General features: G+C 43.9%; 1 protein-coding gene across 2 annotated transcripts in view; it reads left to right on the forward strand.

The window, feature by feature from the left end:
* Positions 1 to 22216, forward strand: part of PELI2 (pellino E3 ubiquitin protein ligase family member 2) — a 200064-nt gene that overhangs the window by 97299 nt on the left and 80549 nt on the right. The window lies entirely within an intron of this gene.

The following is a 22216-nucleotide window of genomic DNA, read 5'->3' on the forward strand; positions in this document are numbered from 1 at the left end:
AACTCTGTCAAGTGTTTTCTGAATTCCGAGATCACTGCTGCTCCTTTTATTGAAGTTGTCGGTGCTCTCCTCAGCGGGGTTCACCACGTGCTCTGTGAGAATGGCTGGCCGTGCCCGAAAGCGGGCTGCCTATGTCGAATCAAGATGCATTCGACCAGTTATCAAATAAGGGCCCTGGTTTTCAGTGATTGCATGACTATTGGATTGTGAGTCTGCAGTGAAATCCTGGGAAGACAGAGGAAATTAATAACAGGAATTACCTACCACTCAAGAGCAGAGCGAACGTGGGGTTTTAAGATTCCAGAACTGCTTCGTTTCTCATGGCATTTAGACACATGCTAAGATGATGAGATCCGAATAAATAATATTCTTTGCACATTGCCAGCGAGGCCAGTAGAGCAAAAAATTACTGAATGGTATATATAAACCCTAATATTGTTGTCACTGTCAACATATCACAGTCAGCACAGCTTTGCCCTGTTAGTTCCTGACTGTGTCCCGTCACTGCGTTAAGAACTTTCCACACGTTATCTTGTGTAATTGCCTCAGCAGATACATTTTGAGCATCTGCTATATTCCAGGTACTGTGGTAAGTCCTGGGGGTATTATAGGGCTTCCGTGGTAGCTCAGATGGTAATGAATCTGCCTGGGGATATTATGCTCCATGACCTCTAGGAATTTATAGTTTACTTAGGAGGTCTGTGCAAGAAAATTAGAAGACCCACTAGAGCAGGATATGGCTGAGTTGCATTAGGCACAAGGACTGACTCCTCTAGCAGGTTCATTTTCCTCCACCAGACTGTATTTCCGTAGAAACATAGTATCGCACAGAGTGGATAAGGCACAATGAGGCTTTATTGTCACTTTGACCCAGTGGGAGGAAAGGGATAGGGGGACCGGTAGCCAAAGACGGCTGACAAAGGCTCGCATGGCATCGCTTCCGTGGGCTTTCACAGCAGCTGATGGCTGAAAGGGGCACAGCTGCCAGGACAATTGAGGCCTGTCTCACCTGGTCAGAGGTTGGACGGCACCTACAGTGGCAGAGTCCTCTGGCACAGAGCAGTATTCTGCCCCGGCGTGGCCCCCATTGCCTTTGCTGTCCTGGGGAGATGGCCATCGTGCTTGTTCTCCAGAAGGAGCCTGGATCCTTACCTAGATGACACATTGGATCTTCAGGAATTCAGGAATGAGGCTAACCAGGCAGACCTGAATCTCTCATCTTTTTCAGACTTGGAGGCAGTAGAAACCAGACACCTCGTGCGTGTCAGGCCTGGCCTTGGTGCCTACATGCAAAGTGCTGTCTGTGTTATCAGGTTGCGTCAGCCAGCTTTATAGAGAGAGCTTTAATTTGGGGGTAAGAGTCAGCCTGATGAGCAAAGGAAAAATCACTCTTGAGTGTCTGCCAGGATGAAGGAGGGCGCCAGTGGGGAGGGGGTTCTCAGGAGCACCTTCCCAAACTCCCTGACCATAGCAGACAGGCATCGTGGGAGTGCCAAGCAGGGTAACCTGACCTGTTCTAAGCAACATGGCTCCAGACCTGAAAAATAAACCAGGGCGGAGACAGGGACTTGACAGCTGAGGTAGGCACAGCACAGCCTGCTCCAAGAATCAGAAGCATTTCCATTTGCCTAGAAGGAGAGGAGAGAGAGGAGACTGTTAGAAAGCTGTTGTATGTGTCTTTGTATTTGTCTTTCTCTCTATGTTGACATGTGCACTTATAGGTCAGAAGCAATGGTGGGTTGGGACTTCCCTGGTGGTCCAGTGGTTAAGACCTCACCTTCCAATGCAGAGGATGTGGGAACCATCCTTGGTCTGAGAGCTAAGATCCCACATGCCTGTTGGCCAAAAAACCAAAACATAAAACAGTCAATATTGTAACAAGCTCGATAAAAGGACTAAAAATAGTCCAAAAAAAAGCAGTGACGGGTAACACTCCTGGCACCTTAGCCTGAATCAAGGGACTGGCTTCAAAACAGTCATTTTATTCACAGCCATAAAAGCACCTGCAGTTTTGTTTTGTTTTGTTTTAAATGTGCTTTCACTAGTTGAAGCCGTGAACGTGATTTTGATTAAATCTTGACCCTTCAGTATCGACTTTGTCTTACTCGTGAGGAAATGGAAAGTGCAGATGAAGAACTTGCCTCACCTACTGCAGGATGAGAGTCATCTTGAGAAAAAGCACTGGTGCAGTGTGGGTTTGCATCCTGGCCTCGCCACTCTAAGGGAACAGCATTTGCACTTAAAAGAATAGCATATACACGTGGTTACTCAGATTTGAGTATTTGCCACCTATATCCTAAACAAAAGCCATAGAGAGCTTTTGTTGCCTATGTTAAAATTCAAGCTTTCAAGTAAAAATTAGGATTCGAGAAAACTTGTATCTGCTATCAAGTCTTGATAGTTCCTAATACTTAAGACTTCTCTGATGCGTGGGGTGATATTAATAAATACAAATTTTGATACATAACAATGAGATGTGAAAGAACACATTTGGAAGAGCTGCATAACTCAGTCTTCTCAGGTGGCAGTAGTGATCAAGAACCCACCTGCCAATGCAGGAGACATAAGAGATGTAGGTTCAATCCCTGGATTGGGAAGAACCCCTAAAGGAGGGCATGGCAACCCACACCAGTATCCTTGCCTGGAGAATCCTATGGACAGAGGAGCCTGGCGGGCTACAGTCCATAGGGTTGCAAAGAGTCGGACGCGACTGAAACCACTTAGCACACATACATATGTATGTACATAGTTTAAAGATCCATTCAAAGTATAGTTAAATCAATGAATTTTTATATGGTAATTCTATTTTTATTTTTTGAGGAATCAGTACATACACATACACAATGCCAACCATGATGTTTGTACCATTTTATATCCCCACCAACAGTGCATAGATGTTCCAATTTCTTTACATCCTTGACAAAATATATTTTCTTTTTTTTGATAATAAACATCCTACTGGTTGTGAGGTAGTATCTCACTGTCTTTTCGGTTTGCATTTCTCTAATGGTTTATTATGTTGAACATCTTTTCATATGCTTATTGGTCATTTGTATGTCTTCCTTGAAGAAATGTCTATTCAAGTTTTTTGCTCATTTTTTTTTTTACCAGGTTGTCTGATTTTTATTGTTGCATGATAGGAATTTTTAATTATTCTGGACTTTAACCCCTTACCAGATATATGATATGCTAGTATTTTCTCCCATTACAAGGCTGCCTTTTTACTCTGTTGATTGTGTACTTGGATGCACAGAAGTTTTAAATTTCGATATGATCCGACTTATCTGTTTTTTTCTTTTGTTTCCTGTGTTTTTATTGTCATGTCCAAAAAAGTATTGCCAAATCCAGTGTCATGAAACGTCTCCCCTGTTTTCTTCTAAGAATTTTGTAGTTTTTACTCTTACATTTAGGTCGTTAATCCATTTTGACTGATTTTTTTTGTGTGTGGTATAACATAAGGGTTCAGCTGCACTCTTTGCATATTGATAGCCAGTTGTTCAAACCATTGGTTGAAAAGACTTTTTTCCCCTCAAATAGGCCAGAAGATTTTAATGTGCCACAGTAAGAAAGGCTCAATGATGTGACTTCAGATTCCTCATTGCAACACATCTTTAAGAAAGGATGAGTTGTCCAGTTTTGGTATTGTATCATAAGAGTGTGGTAATCGTATTGCAGTTACGTAGAGCAAATGTCCCTCTTCATAAAAGGATTCTGAAGTAGATGGGGTGAAATGTCACATTTCAGATGGTTTAGCAGAAGAGAAATATGTATATGTAAAATGAGAGGGCAATGTGATGTATTGTTCAGTTCAGTCTCTCAGTCGTGTCCGACTCTTTGCGACCCCATGAATCACAGCATGCCAGGCCTCCCTGTCCATCACCAACTCCTGGAGTTTACCCAATCATTGGTAAATTTAGGTAAAGGGTATACACATAGAGAGATTCACTGTACTATTTTTTAAAACCTTGTTTTAAACATTTACTTTTTTTGAAGTTTTTTTCAAAATAAAATGTTGATGAAAAATATAATAGCCAGGATAAAAATAAATCTATCAGAGGCTTGGAAAATAAAAATATCTCCTACAATGTAAAACAGAAAGATAAAAATGATGGAAACTAAAAACAAAGTGAGGGAGGAAAAAAAGGCTCAATCTAGGAAGTCTAACATTGAGTAATTGTCGATCTTAGAAAGCAAACTGGAAGAAAAAGAGTTATCAAAGGAAAAACAGAATAAAATGGGATAAAGTAACCCACAACTAACGAATCTCCAGACTGAAAATACGTACTAGGTGCACAACACAATGACGGAAGGAGAAAGCCACATCAAGGCACAGCATTGTGAAATTCACAAGAGCTGACTGGTTTTCTCCAGGATGGAAAGTCAATATTGAAGGAACGACAGGGCTGAGGATTCTGTTTCATTTTAAACCTTACAGAAGGACTTGAGGTTTTTGGTTTTATTTTAGACTGTGTATACATGTGTTTCTTAAACAAAAGCAGGAGTTTGTGGTAAAATTAGTTCAAATTTAGGATTTCCAGGCATAAAGAAATGGTAAGACCCAGAGAACGGCCTTCGGAGTGGTGAATGGAGTGAAATCTTCACAATTAATGAGGTCAGAGAATTGAAAGATTAAGGTTCCTTCTGACCCCCAGGTGTGTTGAAATCGCCCACAAAAATGACAGGATTTGAGGTGCCAGACAAATAGTGCCTGGGGTCACAGTCTTCAGTCTGGAGCCTCATGTTCAGTAAGTAGAGATGCTGGGACTCAGCTGTTTCTGTCTGACCTGCAGCTGGATGTCTTGAGTTTTCCTTCACATAAATTAAAAATGAGTGTTTCTCTCTAAATAATTAAAAATAATTTGAATAGACTATTGTTACTTTTGGTGGTACCTATTGCTCATTTCCTTGGTCTTAAATAACCACTAAGAATGTTTGGTGCGGCTCATACAATCTGAGCATATTGTGTGTGCAGGATTTCTAAGCTGCTAGAAAAATGCTACATAAGCCTGTCTATAGTTCTTTATCCTGCAGCACAACTGAGAAGCCATCATAAGGGAAGATAAAGCTCTCAGGTCTTTGGGCATTTGCTCCCTCACCTTCTCATCTCCTTCCTAACGATGGTAGAGGTGGCTCCCAGCCCTGAAGGAAATCCTGTTGGTCACTGTGAGTGCTGCTGATTCCATAGTTGCTGGCTGACTCATTCTGGCCACCAGAAAGGTCATCACAGAGTCCTAAGGTGATTTTTTTTTTTTTGGTTGGTAGGTGGGCTTCTGAGTTGAGATGTCACAGTTTTGCTGTGGTCACCTCCTGTGAAGTCTGTCCACCAGTCTCCACCCCTCCTGCCCTGGAATCCACAGGGTTAAATGCTGCAGTAGTATGCGTGCCTCCGTTGTTCGGTCGCTCAGTCGTGTCCGACTGTGCAACCCCGTGGACTGTAGCACTCCAGGCTTCCCTGTCCTTCACTGTCTCTTGGAGTTTGCTCAAACTCATGTCCATTGTGTCAGTGATGCCATCCAACCATCTCATCCTCTGTCGGTCCCTTCTCCTCCTGCCCTCAATCTTTCCTAGCGTTGGGGTCGGAAGAGCCGACTCACTGGAAAAGACGCTGAAGCTGCGTATTCATTTGTGCATCGTATAGAGCAGCTCTATAAGTGTCTGTATTGTTTTTCAGCCTCGTTAGGGTAGAGAACACATTTTATTGATATCTATATCATCTGCTCTAATTAGAGTACTCAGCATCTAGTGAAAAATGCACATTTTTGGTTAGATGGATGGGTGAATATAAATAAGATAGGCATTTAACTTACATCAATGTTTTAGAGAAATTTTCCTATAGAAGTATTAAATATTATATTTGTTATTCCCAGCTGGTAAGTTTGCCAGACAGTTGAATTCCAAGTCAGAGGTGGTGTGGGGGATACTAGTTAAAGACTCTAGGTTTACTTTTGTCTTTTTTCGTACGTATAGCTAAGTCACTTTTCGTTTTTTTAAAGAGGGAAAAAAGATCCCTGGTTTCAAAACTCAAAATCCATATGAATACATCCATGTTGGCTTTCCCTTGGTGGTACAGGTTTAATTCTGTGGAACACTGAAATCAAAAACCCAAAGTCAAATAGCTGACTAGAACCTTCATTCAGTCAGGGAGCAGTGTATTCAGAAGAGCCTGTTATGCCCAGAATAGTTATGGTGGTCATTGTTTGAGGCAAAAAAAAGAAAAGCAAAAACTAACACTCTGAGAACTAGTTGTAAAAAAAAGAGCAAGGCGCTAAAACCAGCCGGAGGATGGAGACAGTTTCCTTGGATATTATGTGTCCAGAACCAACTAGGGCCCACACCTGAAGTCCCTGAGACAGTCCATTCTTTCACTTTGTCAGGGCCTGGGCAGAACTGCTTTTTTCAAATTCTACATAGCTCTGCCTTTCAGAGGTATTACTGTGCTGTATTTTATTTTTTTCACTGAAAAATTTTCACTCTTTCCCGCTCAACTCCTGCCAGGACTGACTTTCCGTAGGTTACAGACGTTGAGTCCCTGCTCCTGAAGAATCCTTGCTCTGGACCACTGCTTGTGCCCGGCAGACTGATCCTGGATCCCCGGGTGAGGCTCTGTTCTGGGACCCTGACCCCACAGGTTAGCTGAGCTCCTGCCAGGGAATTGGAAGACACGATATATGGGGTAAGGAAGGAAGGGGTGCTGGGCTGGACTTCCTGAGGACATCTGAAGTTCCTCTCTGCTGCCTTACAGATGCTTTTGGAGGAAGAAGATTGTGATTTGGGGTTCTATCACAGTCATGCAGGTGGGGGGTCCAAGGCCAGGCTCGTGTGGTCAATGTCTGAGGCTGTTACAGAGAGCAGTAAGTCTCACCATCACTCTGTCTTTCCTCAGCACCTCCTGCTTGCAAGTGTCCTGGAGACCAGATCAAGACAGGGACACGCACATTCCAGGGGTCAGCCTGGGCATGTACCCTCCAGGAGAAGGGGAGGCGTAAGCCATGGCTAAGAAATCAAACTGAGGCCGGTGGTCAGAGGCACCAGAGGTGCTGGGTGTGAAAGACAGGGGTCTGGAGGAGGGGGCTTGGCTGCACAGGCCACTTGTGCCCCTTTGGGAGCCCTGGCTCTGAAGGGAGTAGCCAGGGTCTCTTTCTAGACCTGCAGCCTGCCAGTCATTGCTCTTCACAAATCTTATGGCCTCTAAATTACCAAGTGACTGCACAGGCAGACTGCCTAGCCTATCAGATGAGAAAGAACACAGACTCTGGCCTTGGGAGACATCATTATCACTTCCTCAGGAATTAGAGACACCGCCTGGATAATGTTATCTATTCTCCTCCAACATGTGGGGATGAAGTTACAGTTTGTGTCATTATGAGTTTGCTTTTTATCTGCTTTGCATCCTGCCTTTTGGGCTCAAGCAGAAGTTTTGTACTGCAGAGGCAGAAGGAGATCCAGAAGAGAATTAACCCTTTAGAAGTCCAGGGGGCAGTGTACTTCAAGGGCATAGAAGGCATGGTCAGAGTTAGCAAGGGAGGGCAGGGGCAGACCCACTGTGCAGTTGAGTGCAGTTTCCAAAGTGCAAGAGGCATAAGTGGAAGATGATCTGGGATCAAAGCCTTGGGTGGACTCTTGTCCCTGAGAGTTTGGTGGTTTGATGATGAAGGAAAGACTGGTGGTGGTTTTTGGACAGAGGGGGCAAAAAATGAATTTGTTAGTGAGGTTAATAAGCCAGTTTCGCAGGGTATTAACGTAGCATGAATGAGGCTCGGGGTGAACATTATTGATAATGGGTAGGAAGATGCCAGCAAAAAGCTTAGCTTTATTTATTTTGGTGGTTTTCTCCTGAGGGTTGTATCAGTCTTCTGAACAACAAATAGAGGCCTCATGCAGTGGTAGATTTTTAAGGACTCATTTATAAGGCTTGCTCTAATGTCATTATGATTAAAACTCATAGATTCCAAACTGAGATACACAGGGATGTCTATAGTCTTAAATTAATTGGGATGCAGAACCAGAAAATCTGTCTTGCACTCTCATCCAGGCTCTGGGACCAGGGAACCAGGGAAGCCAGCCGAACTGGGAGTCTGCTGCTGTGAGGCTTGGAACTTGGGTGGGAGGAGGGGGGCAGGGGTTGGGAGGAGAGTGGCTAGGGGATTGTGAGCCCTGTGCTGTGACTTTGCCAGGTGCCACCTGAGTTTGGGTTAGAAAATGATGCTATTTTTTCCTTGAATTCGTTTTTGAATGTTAATGACACTCACTAGTTGGACTGGTTTTGCGTGGGAAGTATTTGGAATGTCCATAGATGATAACATGCCCATGGTCATTGCTCTTGTAGAATATCCTCATTCATAGTCTTTCTTCTTCTTCCCAGTCTTCCTCCTGAGTGTGTCCACTGAGGTGAATTTTGTCAAACAATTGCTTCTTGGTTTGTTCTCTTGGTAGGTAGAGGATTCAGATCTATATGTCCCAGAGGGAGCTGAACTTAGAGTCCAGCTGCGTCAAGGGCAGCCTTGGAGGGGGCCACCCCTGGAGTTTGGAGGATGGATATTCACCTTTTTTAAAAAGTGGAACATTTAATATGTATTTTGCATCTGTAAGATATTTTGATATTGAAGGACCCCAAAACAGCATTTTGAGGTACTATGCTTGGTCAGCAGGAGAGAAGGTTATTTGGAAGGGAAGACTTTGAAAGGAGACCTTGAGAATGTTTTGAATGTCACACAGAGGGTGTCCTTTCAGACACTGGCTCCCACCTGTGGAGTATCAGGTAGCTCTGCTCTATGCTGGGGATGGATGGGCTAAGACAGGTCTTACCCTCAGGGATTTCCCAGCCTGGGGAGAAATGGCCAAGGAGATAAACAGTGAAGCTCTGAGTTTATCTCCTCACTTTGATAGAGGAGCTCATGGATGGAGTTGACTGCATGGGGTCAGTAGTCTTACCTAATTTTTTTTTTTTTTTACTTAGAAATGCTGGAGGTTTTATTAACTTCTTTCACTTGAAGTCGAATCTTGAAAATTTTGAAGTAATGGTCACACACACAGTTGATTAGTAACCTGAGAAAAGGAGCTATCAGTAATTAATATCTGCCTTTTGCTTAACTTTAAGATGCTGACACATCTCATTCATGAATCTCACGCTTGTGACTATCTATGGTATAGTCTCACGTGGTATTATATGTGATGTCAAGACAGCTCTGTATCAGTTTGATTTATGAAAACTCAGCGCTTGAAATTGTTCTCTTTCTCATCCTTAGAAGTTGCTGAATAGGAAATAATTCTGTAGACTATTACTAATGTGTCTTGCAGGCTAAACCCTTTTCATGGAGCACCAAGGGCTTTGCGAGAGGGCATTCAGGGGTAGATATGCTCCCATACTGATGCTGAAGCAAAGCAACACACAGAGTAGCCAAATGAAGGGAAATGTTGCTGATTGCCTCGTGAGTGAATTTACTTTGGTGCTCTTTTCACACAGCTTTGGGTTCAAATAGCTGGGCAGAAGGAAGCAATACTTGTTTTCTAGACTTAAGACTCATTTAGAGCATTTAATGCTTTTTAAAAGCATCATTAGTGGGCTTCCCTGATGGTACAGTGCTTAACGATCCACCTGCCGGTACAGAGGACACAGGTTTAATCCTTGGTCTGGGAAGATCCCACATGCTGCAGAGCAGCTAAGCCCACGCAAGGCAACTACTGACGCCTGTGTGCCCGGAGCCCCTGCTCCACAGCAGGAGAGGCCCAAGCATCACAAGAAGAGCAGCCCCTGCTCGCCAGAACCAGAGAAAGCCTGTGGGCAGCAATGAAGACCCAGCGTAGCCAAAGATGGATGATGGGTGGATGGATGGATAGATAATTAAAAAAAAAAAAACATTATTAGTTCATGAATCAAGAGTAAAGGATTTGATCAGAAGGAAAATAGATCAATTGTTGAAAGTTCACAGTAGGTGTTAAACTATACTATTATTTGAAATGACGTCTACATTTTGGTAGTAGAACACATGAATTAAGGAGCACTTTATTTTCAAAATCAACTGGATCTTAAAGAATCAGTCTTGAAATGTAGCCCAGTTTTACAAATACAGTTTGTAATTGAATTCATGGCTCTTTAATTATACCTGTCAGGTCCGGTCACTGTCACTTGTGGTGTGGAATTTAGGTACCCGAGGTTACTGAGCTTCAGTAAGTGACTTAAGCCTGCAGAGTGTGACTGCGCGGTAATAGCATTGCAGTGGCTTATAGAAATCATGCGGTTTTGTTTTGTAGTCACGTTTCATGTTGTTATGATGCTGTGGAATACACGTCACATTTGTCCTAATGTTATAATTTTATTTTTTACATTTATTCTTAATTGAAGGACAGTTGCTTTACAGTATTGTGTTGTTTTCTGATAATTTTATTTTTACATGGGAAATGCATGTCAACACTACTCAGGAACTTGCTTCATCTGGCTTATGTTTTGCAGAGGTGTCACCTCTCAACTTCCAAAGTAGCATTGAATTTTACACTTCCTGTTTAACAGCATTGTAGAAAAATTAAAACCAACCAAACAGAAACCTTGTATACAGTGGCTAGTGCATTTGTGTTTTATGTAGCCATGAAATCATTCATCTTTTATTTGGTTCAGACTATGTGTGTGGGTGTGGAGGGGTCAGTTCTTAACTGGTGGTGGGGTGCTGTGTGCTGTGCTTAGTCACTCAGTCATGTTCAGCTCTTTGTGACCTCATGGACTGTAGCCCGCCAGGCTCCTCTGTACATGGAGATTCTCAAGCCAAGAATACTGGAGTGGGTTGCCATGCCCTCCTCCAGGGTATCTTCCCAACCCAGAGATCGAACCCAGGTCTCCTGCATTGTAGGCGGATTCTTTACCATCTGAGCCACCAGGGAAGCCCCTGAACACTGGAATGGGTAGCCTATCCCTTCTCCAGGGAAGTTTCCCAACCCAGGAATCAAACTGGGATCTCCTGCATTGCCGGCGGATTCTTACCAGCTGAGCTATCAGGGAAGCCCTGGTGGTACAGCGGGGGCTGTTCAAAGTCTTGGAGTCATACTGGATTGCTTTTGTTTGTTGTGGTGTTATTTGTTAAAGTTCTTTTCTGTTTTATTTCCTGCTTTATAAGGCAGTTATGGAGTTACCCTGTGCTCAATCTTCTTCTCTTGATCCATTCCCAAGTTTATTATAACAGTATATTAAACTACTTGTTCAGCAGAGGATGAACTCACATAGTTGAATATTCAGGCAGGACTGTTAATTGTAAAATACACATAATCATACCCAACAAGGCATAGGCTGTTTCATGCCGCAAAGCATAGTAGCTTCTAAATGTGGATATTTCATGTGATTTGTAAAATTTTTGTCAAATGTTTAATTCTCTGTCTTAGCTGCAGTGCCTGAGTCTGCATACATTTGATGCTAGTTTTTCAATGAATACTGTTAGGCAGTTATAAACCAATTGTAAATTGCATTCATTTTCATCTCATTCAGAGGGAAGAAAGGAATAAAACTCTGCAGGGAGGGGCCATGTTCAGACTCCACTGTGCTCAGAATTCATGACATCGGGGCTCAGTGTTGTGGCTCCTCTGAAAAGCTAATTCAGTTTCTTTAGGCATCGACTTACCCAGCAGACAGTTGGCTCCCTGCCATAAGCTGTTGACAGTTATTGCTTCTCCTGAGACTGATTAGCATGCAGTGTTACAATGTCCCGAAGAATCATTTTGCTTACCTATATAATAATTTAAGGGTTTAATCATTTCCAAACATGTCCTAAGTTATTCAGTCCTTTGTCAGCATCTCATTTCAGCTCTAGAAGTTGTTTGTTTTTTTTTTAAGCATCTGCTGTAGGTGTAATAGCGTGTTAATACATGAAGAAAAGTGTTCCAAATAGGTGGTTATTTCTAGTAATAGAATTCTTTCCATTCTTTTGCTGCTTTATAGTTTCACATACACCTCACTTGATGGTGATAACGAAATCTAAGCAGTGTATCTTCTTCCCTTTTTGCAGATGAGGCAAATGAGGCCTGGAGAGGGTGATGGGTTTGATTAGATCCACAGAGCATGTATGTGCTGTAGGTCAGCCTGCGACCCAGCAAGTCCTTCCACACCAGTAAACTGACCAGATTCGATTGGTGCTGTGTCGTTATGGGAAGAGGAGGATATTCCTGGCTTTGGAGAGAATGTGTCTAGCCTGGCCAGGGCTCCACTGGCTGCTGCCACTCTGAGTGACAGCTGAGGCCCAGATCATTCCTCCTTGCCCCACCCCCCAGCCCTGCTGCCTCAGGAAAGCCTTTCACACGTGCCATTTCTGACATTTGTATTAAAGGAAACACTTGATAATCTTTGATTCTGCTCCACGCTGAAAGCTAGACATATATTTCACTACAGGAAAAACAAAATGAAAAGCATGTAATAGAAAAAAGGCAATTTATACATTTTATCATCGCCTAACCTTTGAGGCTTGAACATTCTGGCAGCCATCTCTCTGTTCTCCTTTATTGTCGCTGTTCTGGTCTAATGTGGAGGCATTTCCTCTTGGTAGGCTTCCCTCTCTCCCTTCGGCATGCCCTTTACATCCCCGTCTTGCATGTCTTTCAGGGAACACTATTGGTGTTCTCAAGCCCTTGCTCAGCTAGCTAATAAAGGGCTCCTGCTTATTAAGGGTCATTTGTCCGGCAAGCACTTGGCTGAGCAGGTCTCAGAGGGCATCTCATATAATTCCTTCTAGCCACCACATCACTTGGTGTTCTAATGCATCCCCATTTTGTATTCCCACCCCCCTCCAAAAAAAGAGTATTGTGAAGAAACCTGCTCAGTATCACACAGCTAGTAAGTGACAAAGCTGGGATTCACCTGTTCTGTCTGCCACCAGAACCGGTGGTCTGATAACACAGACAGACTGACGGTGTCCCTGCCTGTGGCCGGTTCAGCAGCTGCGTGCTCTTATTATTTTGTGGGACATCTCCTTTCACAGAATGTAATCTGGGCTGTTTGTTTTAATAGCTAGCTGATTTTGCATTTGAGTTTTTTGTTGTTGCTGGCTTAATAGCTACCTGATTTTGCACTTAAAGATTTTCTCCTATTCTGATTGTCAAAATTAGTCTAGTGTTTAAAACATAAGCCAAGAATTTCATTTTCTTCTTATTTATACCTTTATGGTTGCAGAGCAGAGAAGTTTGCTTAGGTGGATCTTGTGTAACAAAAATGATTGGTTGTTGGAACCCACATTGCTGCTTTCTTAATTGTTGCCCATTTGGACATATTTGAGGACTGCATAGAAACCTTCTGTTGAATAGAAGTTTGTGTTTTGTGACAAATTTTAAGGCTAATTTACTGCTGCCTACTCTTGTACCTCCTAGAAGTTTTCCTTTATTTTTTCCCCAGAGATGGAAATGTTATTCTGCTTTGTGGGTAATACATTCAGAAAATCAGATGTGTGTGTGTTTGTTGGTTTGTGTATGTGTGAGAGAGAGAGAGAGAGGGAAGAGAGGGCAGGGAGAGAAAAGAAGAAAGAGGAGGAGGAAGAAGAAGGAGAAGAGAAAGAGGAAAAAGAGTTAGGGGGAGAGGGAGGTAGACAGGATTTGATTTGCCAGGAAGATTATAGACTCAGCTACCAAAAGCTGTTGGTCTGAAGCCGTATCTGTAGTATACAGTATGATTCACACACAGAAAATGTGGTCACAATTAAATGTGATGAGAGTTTAGTTCTCAAGGATGACATATATGAAGAGGGTGGTTATGTCATGCTGTGAGCGTATAAAGCAGCTGACAACATTCTTGTGCTGCTTTTGCCTGAACTTTATAGGATGCCTGGTCCTTAACACTTTCTTGAGCATGACTAGGTTGATGATCCTCTTTTCCCTTTACCTTCTTTACTAGTAAATAGTAATCAGATTCCTAAGAAGTGAAAGTATCTTCAGACACAAGCCATTTGGTGTATCCTTGTCTCTTAATTCTTCATAGATTTTTTTCATTAATGTTAACTTTGCCCAAAGTTAAAAACTGTTTTCAACTCGAGTTCAACATTCTAGCTGTTTCCAGTGTCCAGGCCCCTTTTGTCATCCTTTTCCTCCCCTAATAGCTACTAGATGATCTGTTTTGCCCCTTAGTGCCCAGCTCCCACAGCTGTCTCTCACCTTCTGCAGCCACCTCTCCATCATCTGGAAGCAGCCTGCAGCAGTCAGGATCGGCAAGGAAGCCACTCAGGGGTCTGGGAGCTGCCAGATGCTACAAGGGGATCCTTGGCCCTACTCGCAGGGCTCATTTGTTGTTTTTAGACTCTTCTGAGCTGACTGATTATTCCAATAGATGGGAGAAATTATACTGCAATTGGCAACCTAAAGAGTGACCCGACTCAACTTCGTTTAATCCAGCTTCATTCATTTGTCTATTTCTGTGTCCTAGTACCCTGCCCTCTTCCTCTTCAGGTGTGAGACCACTGACATCCTCACAGAAAGTGCCCCTTGTTGTGTCTTTAAGGGACAGAGGCTCTTTAAAAAGGCTTGGGTTGAAAAACCTGCTGCATAAAAGATCACTTAAGGGTTCTGCTAATGCTTTTCATTGCTCTGTCAATGCTCTATCAATTGGGAAACCGATTGTAAGCAGTCCAGGTAAACGGTGAACCAGCGCAGACAAGGAGAACTTGTCTATTTCACCAAAAGTGTTTCTGACCTGCAGGCTGCAGACACTCAGCGGCAGCCTGTTCCTTGCATCTGATCTCTTCACAAGGCAGCGGATGAAGGGTACCTGCAGATGTGTTCCTGATGCTGGCCGTCTGTGATGGAGCAGCGTAACCAGTGCTGGGGCAACGGCGGTGGGCCACGCACCTGCAATGATGGTTTCATTCTCTGCAGCTCGGAAGGCAGATTAATTTCATTTGTGCACAGGCACACAGGCAGGGAAGTGTTCTACCGTTTGACACACAGATGACAGTCTGGCTGGAAGCTAGCAATTGGGGGGAAAATAGCTGAAAACAAAATGATAGTTTTGAAGGCAACATAGTTACAAGACCCAGTATGTACCTATCATTTTCTTCTGAAAATCAAAATTTTCACCATGGAAAAAGCACCCAGAAACCAAGCAGTGCCCTCCCTGTGTTTTAGCACTTATGTAACAGTTTGTATAGAAGGACACTGTTGTATGTATGGTTGGTTAATTTTGCCAAAAACCATGAGATGAAACAATTAGTATGTTTGCTCTTTTTGATTTGAAAATGTTAAGAGGATCTCAGTGTAAAGTAGGGGTGGGGGAGGGTGAAACCTGCAGAAGGGGGCAGTCACAGCTTGGTGGGAGCATCACTTGAAAATCCAGCTCTCTGCATGAATAATTGGTAGAGAGCCACCACCAAGCTCCAGAGGAGCTAATGGAGGGGCATGAAGTGGGAACTAGGAAGGAGAAGACATCCCCAAGTAGTGCCAACCTCAGGGACTGAAACCCAGAACCCTATAAGGACAAACAGCTGCGCAGTTGAACTTAACACAGATATCACACTTACTCACAGTTTTCAGAAATTCGTAAGTGCTGTGAAGGTGATGAGAGACACATCACCTGGTTGATGAGATGGACAAACAGCTAAGCCCCGTGCGCCATCAGGGCAGACAGACACAGCTACCCTCACTCTGGGAGCTGAGCTGTTTGGCAGACCGCACCTGAGACTGTCTGCCCCTAAAGCAAACACACACCATGTGGGAGACTTCATTTAGGCAGCTGAGGAGGAAGGCTGTTTAAGGAGCTCAGCCTCTCTCAGATTCTGAAAGGAATGGCTCAGGTGACTAGTTGAAGGAGTGACAAGCAGGTGGAGGTGAGGTGACCAGAGAGGGTCACATGAAGGATATGGAGAGGTGGGTTCCTGGCCCCAACCCTGAGGTGTTGGCAGCAGGTGCTAAAGGTTTGCCTGGTAACTGTTGAAGCGAAAATCAGAAATAAGCACACTTTTCTCCAGTGTCCCAGCCTCCACCTACCCACGATGCTCAGGAATAATCATTTCATTTTATAAAACAAACCATAGAAGCCTCCTGTTTGCCTAACCTGGGGTCTAAAAGTGTCTGTAGCTGCCAGGATAGCAGGGTCTTACACCTTCAGTGACACTGAAGTGCAAACCCAGGGGTGCCAGAGACACTGGCATTGAGAAGTCTCACGCCTTTTTCTTTTCCATAGATGAGCAAAGGAAAATGTTACGCAAGGACACCTTCAGCTGTTCAAACATCAGTGATGAGTGATTCTGTACAGATGAGTTTTATAAGTAGTTGATGGTGTAAGATTCCCATTTTATTTAATCATTTGGGTTATTATGTTCTCCCTCAACACATTGTTCATATTTGTTGTGCTTACTTCCCTTTTATGAAAGAGGGGTGACCGTGCCCAGCAAATAGAATTGTGACAAGCTCAGCGTACACATCCCAGTAGTGCGTGGCTGCCAGAGGAAGAACACGGTGAAGTTTAACTCTGCGTCTTCCCTCCCACAAAGAGAACACAGAGCCCTTGGGGCTGACTGAAGTAACAGTTATTTGTGTTAGGGTATATTCCCTCTAGGCATAATGGCCAGAGGCCACTGTCCTTTTCTAGTTTAGGACTGCTTTTGAATTTTTCTGCCTCCTTAAGTTTTTTAAAAAATAAAAGTTAACTGAGCTCCTGCTGTGTTATGCTAGGAGCTTTTATCTGTGTCAACTCATTTAATTTTCATGTAAAGGTATCCCCCTTCATTAGTTTTCATATGTATGGCTTAAAATTAAATACATTTTGTAGCTGCGATACATTTTTCCAGTTCCCGCAGTCGTTTTGCCTGATAAAGATCGGAGACAGCAAAGATTTAGTTCTCTTAATTCCTCTAAGGTAGATCTCTCTCATGTCATTATTGAAAGTATTGGAAATGCTAGGTAACGCCAGCATTGAATGGCACTTTAGAAGGTAAGAGTAACAACATCTCATATATTTAGTAGGTGGTTACCACGTGCCAGGCACTGTTCAAAATTCATTATTTGTTTATTTTAATTTAAACAGCTCTATTTGAATTAAAGATGAACTCTGTCCACAAGAAAAGATGTGCTAATGTCATACTACGCCTTAAAATGAAAAATATTTTTATCAAAGAATGTAAAAAGATTTTGTTTTGAGCGAAGACCACTTTTTTTAGTTCATAATGCTGACATAAAGGGGCAGGGAACAGAGCTAGCCTTAGTCCTGTGGAGGATAAAGTGGAGTGCTCTCTGGGCAGATGCTGTCCCTGGGCTGCCAGGCGTGGTTACAGGATGGTGCTTTGGTGCAAAGTAGGAAAAGGCCTCCTTTTCTCACAGTCCATCACCAGGGTGTGAGGCCAGAGAACCAAGCTGACTTTCAACCAGGCTGACTTTGAACCCCTTGTGTGTGAGACACAGCTTGGCTTTACTCTACAGGGCAGCTCTGGGAGATGGGTGTGTGTATAGAGAGTGGACGGTGGGCGGGGGAAGGAGTGGATGGCACGCGGGGAGGAGGCTGCAAAGATGTCCATGGAGAAGGGGCAGGGAGTGAATCCAGGACAAAATAGGCAAATGATACATTGTTTGCTGGTTCCGGGTCTAAGGACTTTGAGAATGGGAGGGAGCAGGGAAGAATGGCTGTGCCTACTTCTGCTCAGGGCATGTAAGGCAATTTTGTTCCTGAAGTGACCCTTGATGCCATGACCTCATTCATCTCCAGAGGCTATGGGCAAAACCCACCAGGGGGACTCTGCAAACTCCAGGAAAGTTAGGCTGCTCTTAACCACCTCCTGCCTCCAGAACAGTTTTTCTTTCTTTAGCTTAACTTCCTTCCCTGGTCATTTTTTTTAATGGCAGCGTTTAAACACAGAGTTTAGTCCGAGGGGGCAGAGCTTATTCCTCAACTCCCAAGGCTTTCAGGGAGCACGGAGATAAGAGACATTGGAGGGCTGGGATGAAATGTGGTGGCTCTTTGACATTCTCCCCCTTGGTCATGGGTGGGTTCTCTTGAACAAACTGATTCCCTGCTACTGAATTTTCCTCAGCCCAGAGGTCGTGAGAGCTGTCCTTGGCCTTTGAAGAACAGCCGGGTCTATCCCTGCAAGAACCCCGCATATTACTCTCTTACCCCTGTGGATTGCAGATGTTCGGAGAAAGGCCACAGCTGTGGGTTGGACGCAGTCCTAATAATAGGAAAGCAAAATACGGAAGCAAATACGGGTTGGATGCGGAGAAAGGAAAATCTAGTTGTAAAAGAGCCGATGTGTAAAAGGATACACATCTTGATTATTTCTTTTCATACTAGAAAATACTCGATCATTTATTCTTAGCTTCATTGAGAGCCAGATGCAGATTTTAATACCACATGTAGTAACTTTCTAAAATTACAGAAGCGTGCCAGAAATCATAGGAGTTTTTTTTCTTTTTTCATTTTTCACGTTCAGAAATAAACTCAAATTTCACCAGTCTGTTTGCTGCAGTTCTAGAAGATTAATTTGTGTGTGTAACACATAATACCTGTTTTCCTCCTCCCAACCCCCGTTTTGGCAAATGGAGATGTGTAAGGATGCTGAGATCAACATACTTCACAGCGCATTTCTGAGGGAAAATAAATGACTTCGTGGTCTGAAAAGTAATGGGGCAATACAAATTGGTCTTATGTGCAAATACGAATGAACATGGCTTTTAAAAGGAGAGAAGAAGTCCGAGGAGGTTCTGGTTTAGAACGCATGCCAGGTTCAGAAGTATCCGAAATAATACCTGGATGGTTTGGATATCCATTTGAATGGGCTGGTTTCACGCAGAGGGCTCCATGTTTGGTTGTAGGAATAGTACTTGGCTTTGGTAAAGTGATTTAATACTGCTCTCAGACATGGAGACTTGTGAGTTAGACTCAGGGGAAAACACGGTCTTTGCTTGGGCCCCCATTTACTTAATCTATCCCAAATCTCATATCCCAGCAAGGGGTGACCGTGGCTGGTGTGCTCTGCAGTATTTGTTAAGTTCGGGTTTCCTTACTAGGCAAGTCCACTGCTATCTTGCCCTCTAGTGGCTTTTTAAAAGCTCCTTAATAGTTCACTCTGAAACTTAGCTGGTAAAATTGTGGCTCTTGAGAAAAGGGTCATCTGTTCAAAGTTCATTAAGGACAGAATTCCTACAACGGAATATGATATGTTTTCTATCTTTCCTTTTAGAAACTGAGCTCATGGATGAGTTCCACTCACTCTGCTGCTGCTAAGTCACTTCAGTTGTGTCCGACTCTGTGTGACCCCATAGACGGCAGCCCACCAGGCTCCCCCGTCCCTGGGATTCTCCAGGGAAGAACACTGGAGTGGGTTGCCATTTCCTTCTCCAGTGCATGAAAGTGAAAAGTGAAAGTGAAGTCGCTCAGTCGTGTCCGACCCTCAGCGACCCCATGGACTGCAGCCTACCAGGCTCCTCTGTCCGTGGGATTTTCCAGGCAGGAGTACTGGAGTGGGGTGCCATTGCCTTCTCCATCCACTCACTCTAGTTCGTCAGAATTTTGTTTTCATTGTTAATCCGTGAACACAAGTCAAAACTTTCGTGGTATATTTTATGTGTAACAGAGAAGGTTTTGCTACCTTTGTGCAGGGTTTCTCATCTTCTGTTTTGAGAAGGTAAGCTTTTCTTCACTGGACTTGGGAGACTTGGAAAACATCAACATGTAAAGCTATAGTTGGATCAAAATGTAAAGACCTGGTTGCATGTCTTTTCCTCTGTCTGCTCCTCTGGGTCCCCTCATGTTCTGTACACAGTCCTGTCCCAGAGGAGTCATGCTGCCCATCCATTGATTGTTTCTCCCTTGGTGCTCTGCATAATTTGGAGGTCTCAGGCTGTGAGATACCTGTGTGTCTTTGGTGTATGTGTCCCCAGAGCCTACCGTAATGCAGGGTGCTTTGTACACAGAAAGTGGGTAAGCACATGGACCCACATGTGTGTGATCAGTCCTTGGTAAAGACGACCAGAGAGAACAGAGTCTGACCTGGGAAACGGGGAAAGGGTTCCGAGCAGCTATATGAAATTGAGCCCTGGAGAGCCAGGCTGAGTTGGGCATCGGGCCAGTGTTAGGAGAGCAGTTTTGAAGCAAGGCAGAGGGGCTGGTTTCTCCAGAAATCTGGGTATCTGAGAATTCCAACTGAGCACTGAGCGAGAGAGGAAGGTAAAAGAAAAAAAAGAAGAAAAAGTGACAGTGACCCCAAGGCTCTTAAGAGCTAGAGGAGCAAGTGCAGATTAGAAAGAACCCCCACAGGAGGCCTCTGTGTGCTGAGCCCTTCCTGGAATTCCATGGATGGGGGAGGGTGCCACCGTTGACCTGGACTGGACGTGCTTTCAGATGGGGGCCTGTGCTGGTATATAAGGCATCGTGTCCTGGGCTGTGCTCCTGTGGATGTGCAGGGGAGCTGCAGTGAAGAAAGACAGGGGCCTTGGGCCCGGCCAGCAGTATTCCGTCTGCAGGAGAACCCTAGTCTACTGTGGGTCTTCTCCATTCTATTTTTCTTGTCCTAGAGGAGCATGGGGGGAAATCTGGCCAGAAAAGCCTTCTGACTTGGGGCAGCCCCCAAAACTGCTTCCCCACAACTGCCCTTCCATGGTTGCCGACTTCCCCAGGGTGAGGAGAGGGGGGACTCCTTACTCTACTGATCCCCATTCTGGTGTTTAGGATCCATTATCATGTGGAAATGCAGCCCAGGATTGCTGCTCTCCATCTATGTGATGGGACCCCTCTGTCCACAAGACTCTTTGGATTCCAGTTATCAGGGGTAAAGAGGTGCCCTGTTAATTCCTCATTGTGCTTTTTTCCCTAAGCCACTTGGATGGATTTTGAGGCTTTCCTGGTGGCTCAGATGGTAAAGAATCTGCCTGCAGTGCTGGAGATCCAAGTTCGATCCCTGGGTCGGAAAGATCCCCTGGAGAAGGGAATGGCAACCCACTTCAGTATTCTTGCCTGGAGAATTCATGGACAGAGGAGCCTGGCGGGCTACAGTCCGTGGCGTCACAAGAGGCAGACATAACTGAAGTGACTAACACTGGATGGATTTCAGACCAAATTTCTAAATAAATACACAGAGAATTAAATATCCCTACAATTCTGTTGATTTCACATGCTTGTACCCAAATTACTTGAATTCCCGGCTTACTCCTCCTTCCAGACATAGATGTATTGACACTTGGGTTAAGGTGACAGTTATTTGTGAGCTATTAAAACTTCCTGAATGGACCTTTTCATTCATTTTATTGGAGAAAAAAATCACGCTTTGGGGCTTCTATGTTACAAAGGAATGGTGTTCTGTTTTATTTGCTTAGGCATAAGTTGTAAAATTCTAGGGTACATTGACTAGTATTTAGTGAACTTTATATTTTTAACCAGCACTTAAGTGACCATGTTTTGTGAAAATCAACTTTTGCAGAACAGACACTTTAGGAGGGATTATTCACACTACAAAACGACTTTTTGCTATTAGTTATTATGAAATAACTTGCCATAGTGTTATTTTAAGTAGAAGGCCCCCAGGACTCTAAAATGAATTTTCTGTATAAAAACTTAAATGTCTGTGGAAATTTTCAGGTCTGTGACTGTTACATAATGAAAATGTACCACTTGTCATTAGTTATATTTTATTTTTTTTAATTTGTCTTGCAGAGATTTCAGAGATGTACCAATCTGGCATTTTTCTTATACCTTTCTTCTTCTATATTAAAATTATTACCAAATTCTTCTTTCTACTTCCTCAGCAGTGGGACCAGGCAAGGTAGCTGTTTGTGTGGGAAAGAAGTGGGTGTAGACCATGGTGATGCAGCTGGGGTGAAGAGCGTGTCATCTTAGGAGGGCAGCCCAGCACTTCTGTCAGAGCCTGAGGGAGGCAGCCGCATGGGAGGAGGGGGCACGGCTGCGACCTAAGGAGGGCAGCCTGGTGTGGGGTGTTGGATCCTAGGGGTGAGATGGGACCGGGGTGGTGTGGCGTATGGCAGTGTTAACCTGTTTGATGCCCAAATAGAATGAGGAGTGTTCCCCACCGGGATCAGTGTCAGCAGTGAGATGAAATACATGTAAGAAGTTGGACCAAATATGTTAAGTTCATCAGGGAAAATGGAAGCCAGATTTTTTACTTCTGAGAAGGGAAAATTATGGGAAGGGAGAAAACTAGAATAAATGCTGTGGTGCCAGGTTGAAATTGGATGGATTTCTATAAACTTGGACGTACAGAAATGCAGAGGACAGGCCTCTCGTTTCAGTGCAGTCCCCAGGGATGTTCACTGACAG

Source organism: Bos taurus, chromosome 10 (genome assembly GCF_002263795.3).
Source record: "Bos taurus isolate L1 Dominette 01449 registration number 42190680 breed Hereford chromosome 10, ARS-UCD2.0, whole genome shotgun sequence".
In the NCBI taxonomy this organism is placed as follows: Eukaryota; Metazoa; Chordata; class Mammalia; order Artiodactyla; family Bovidae; genus Bos; species Bos taurus.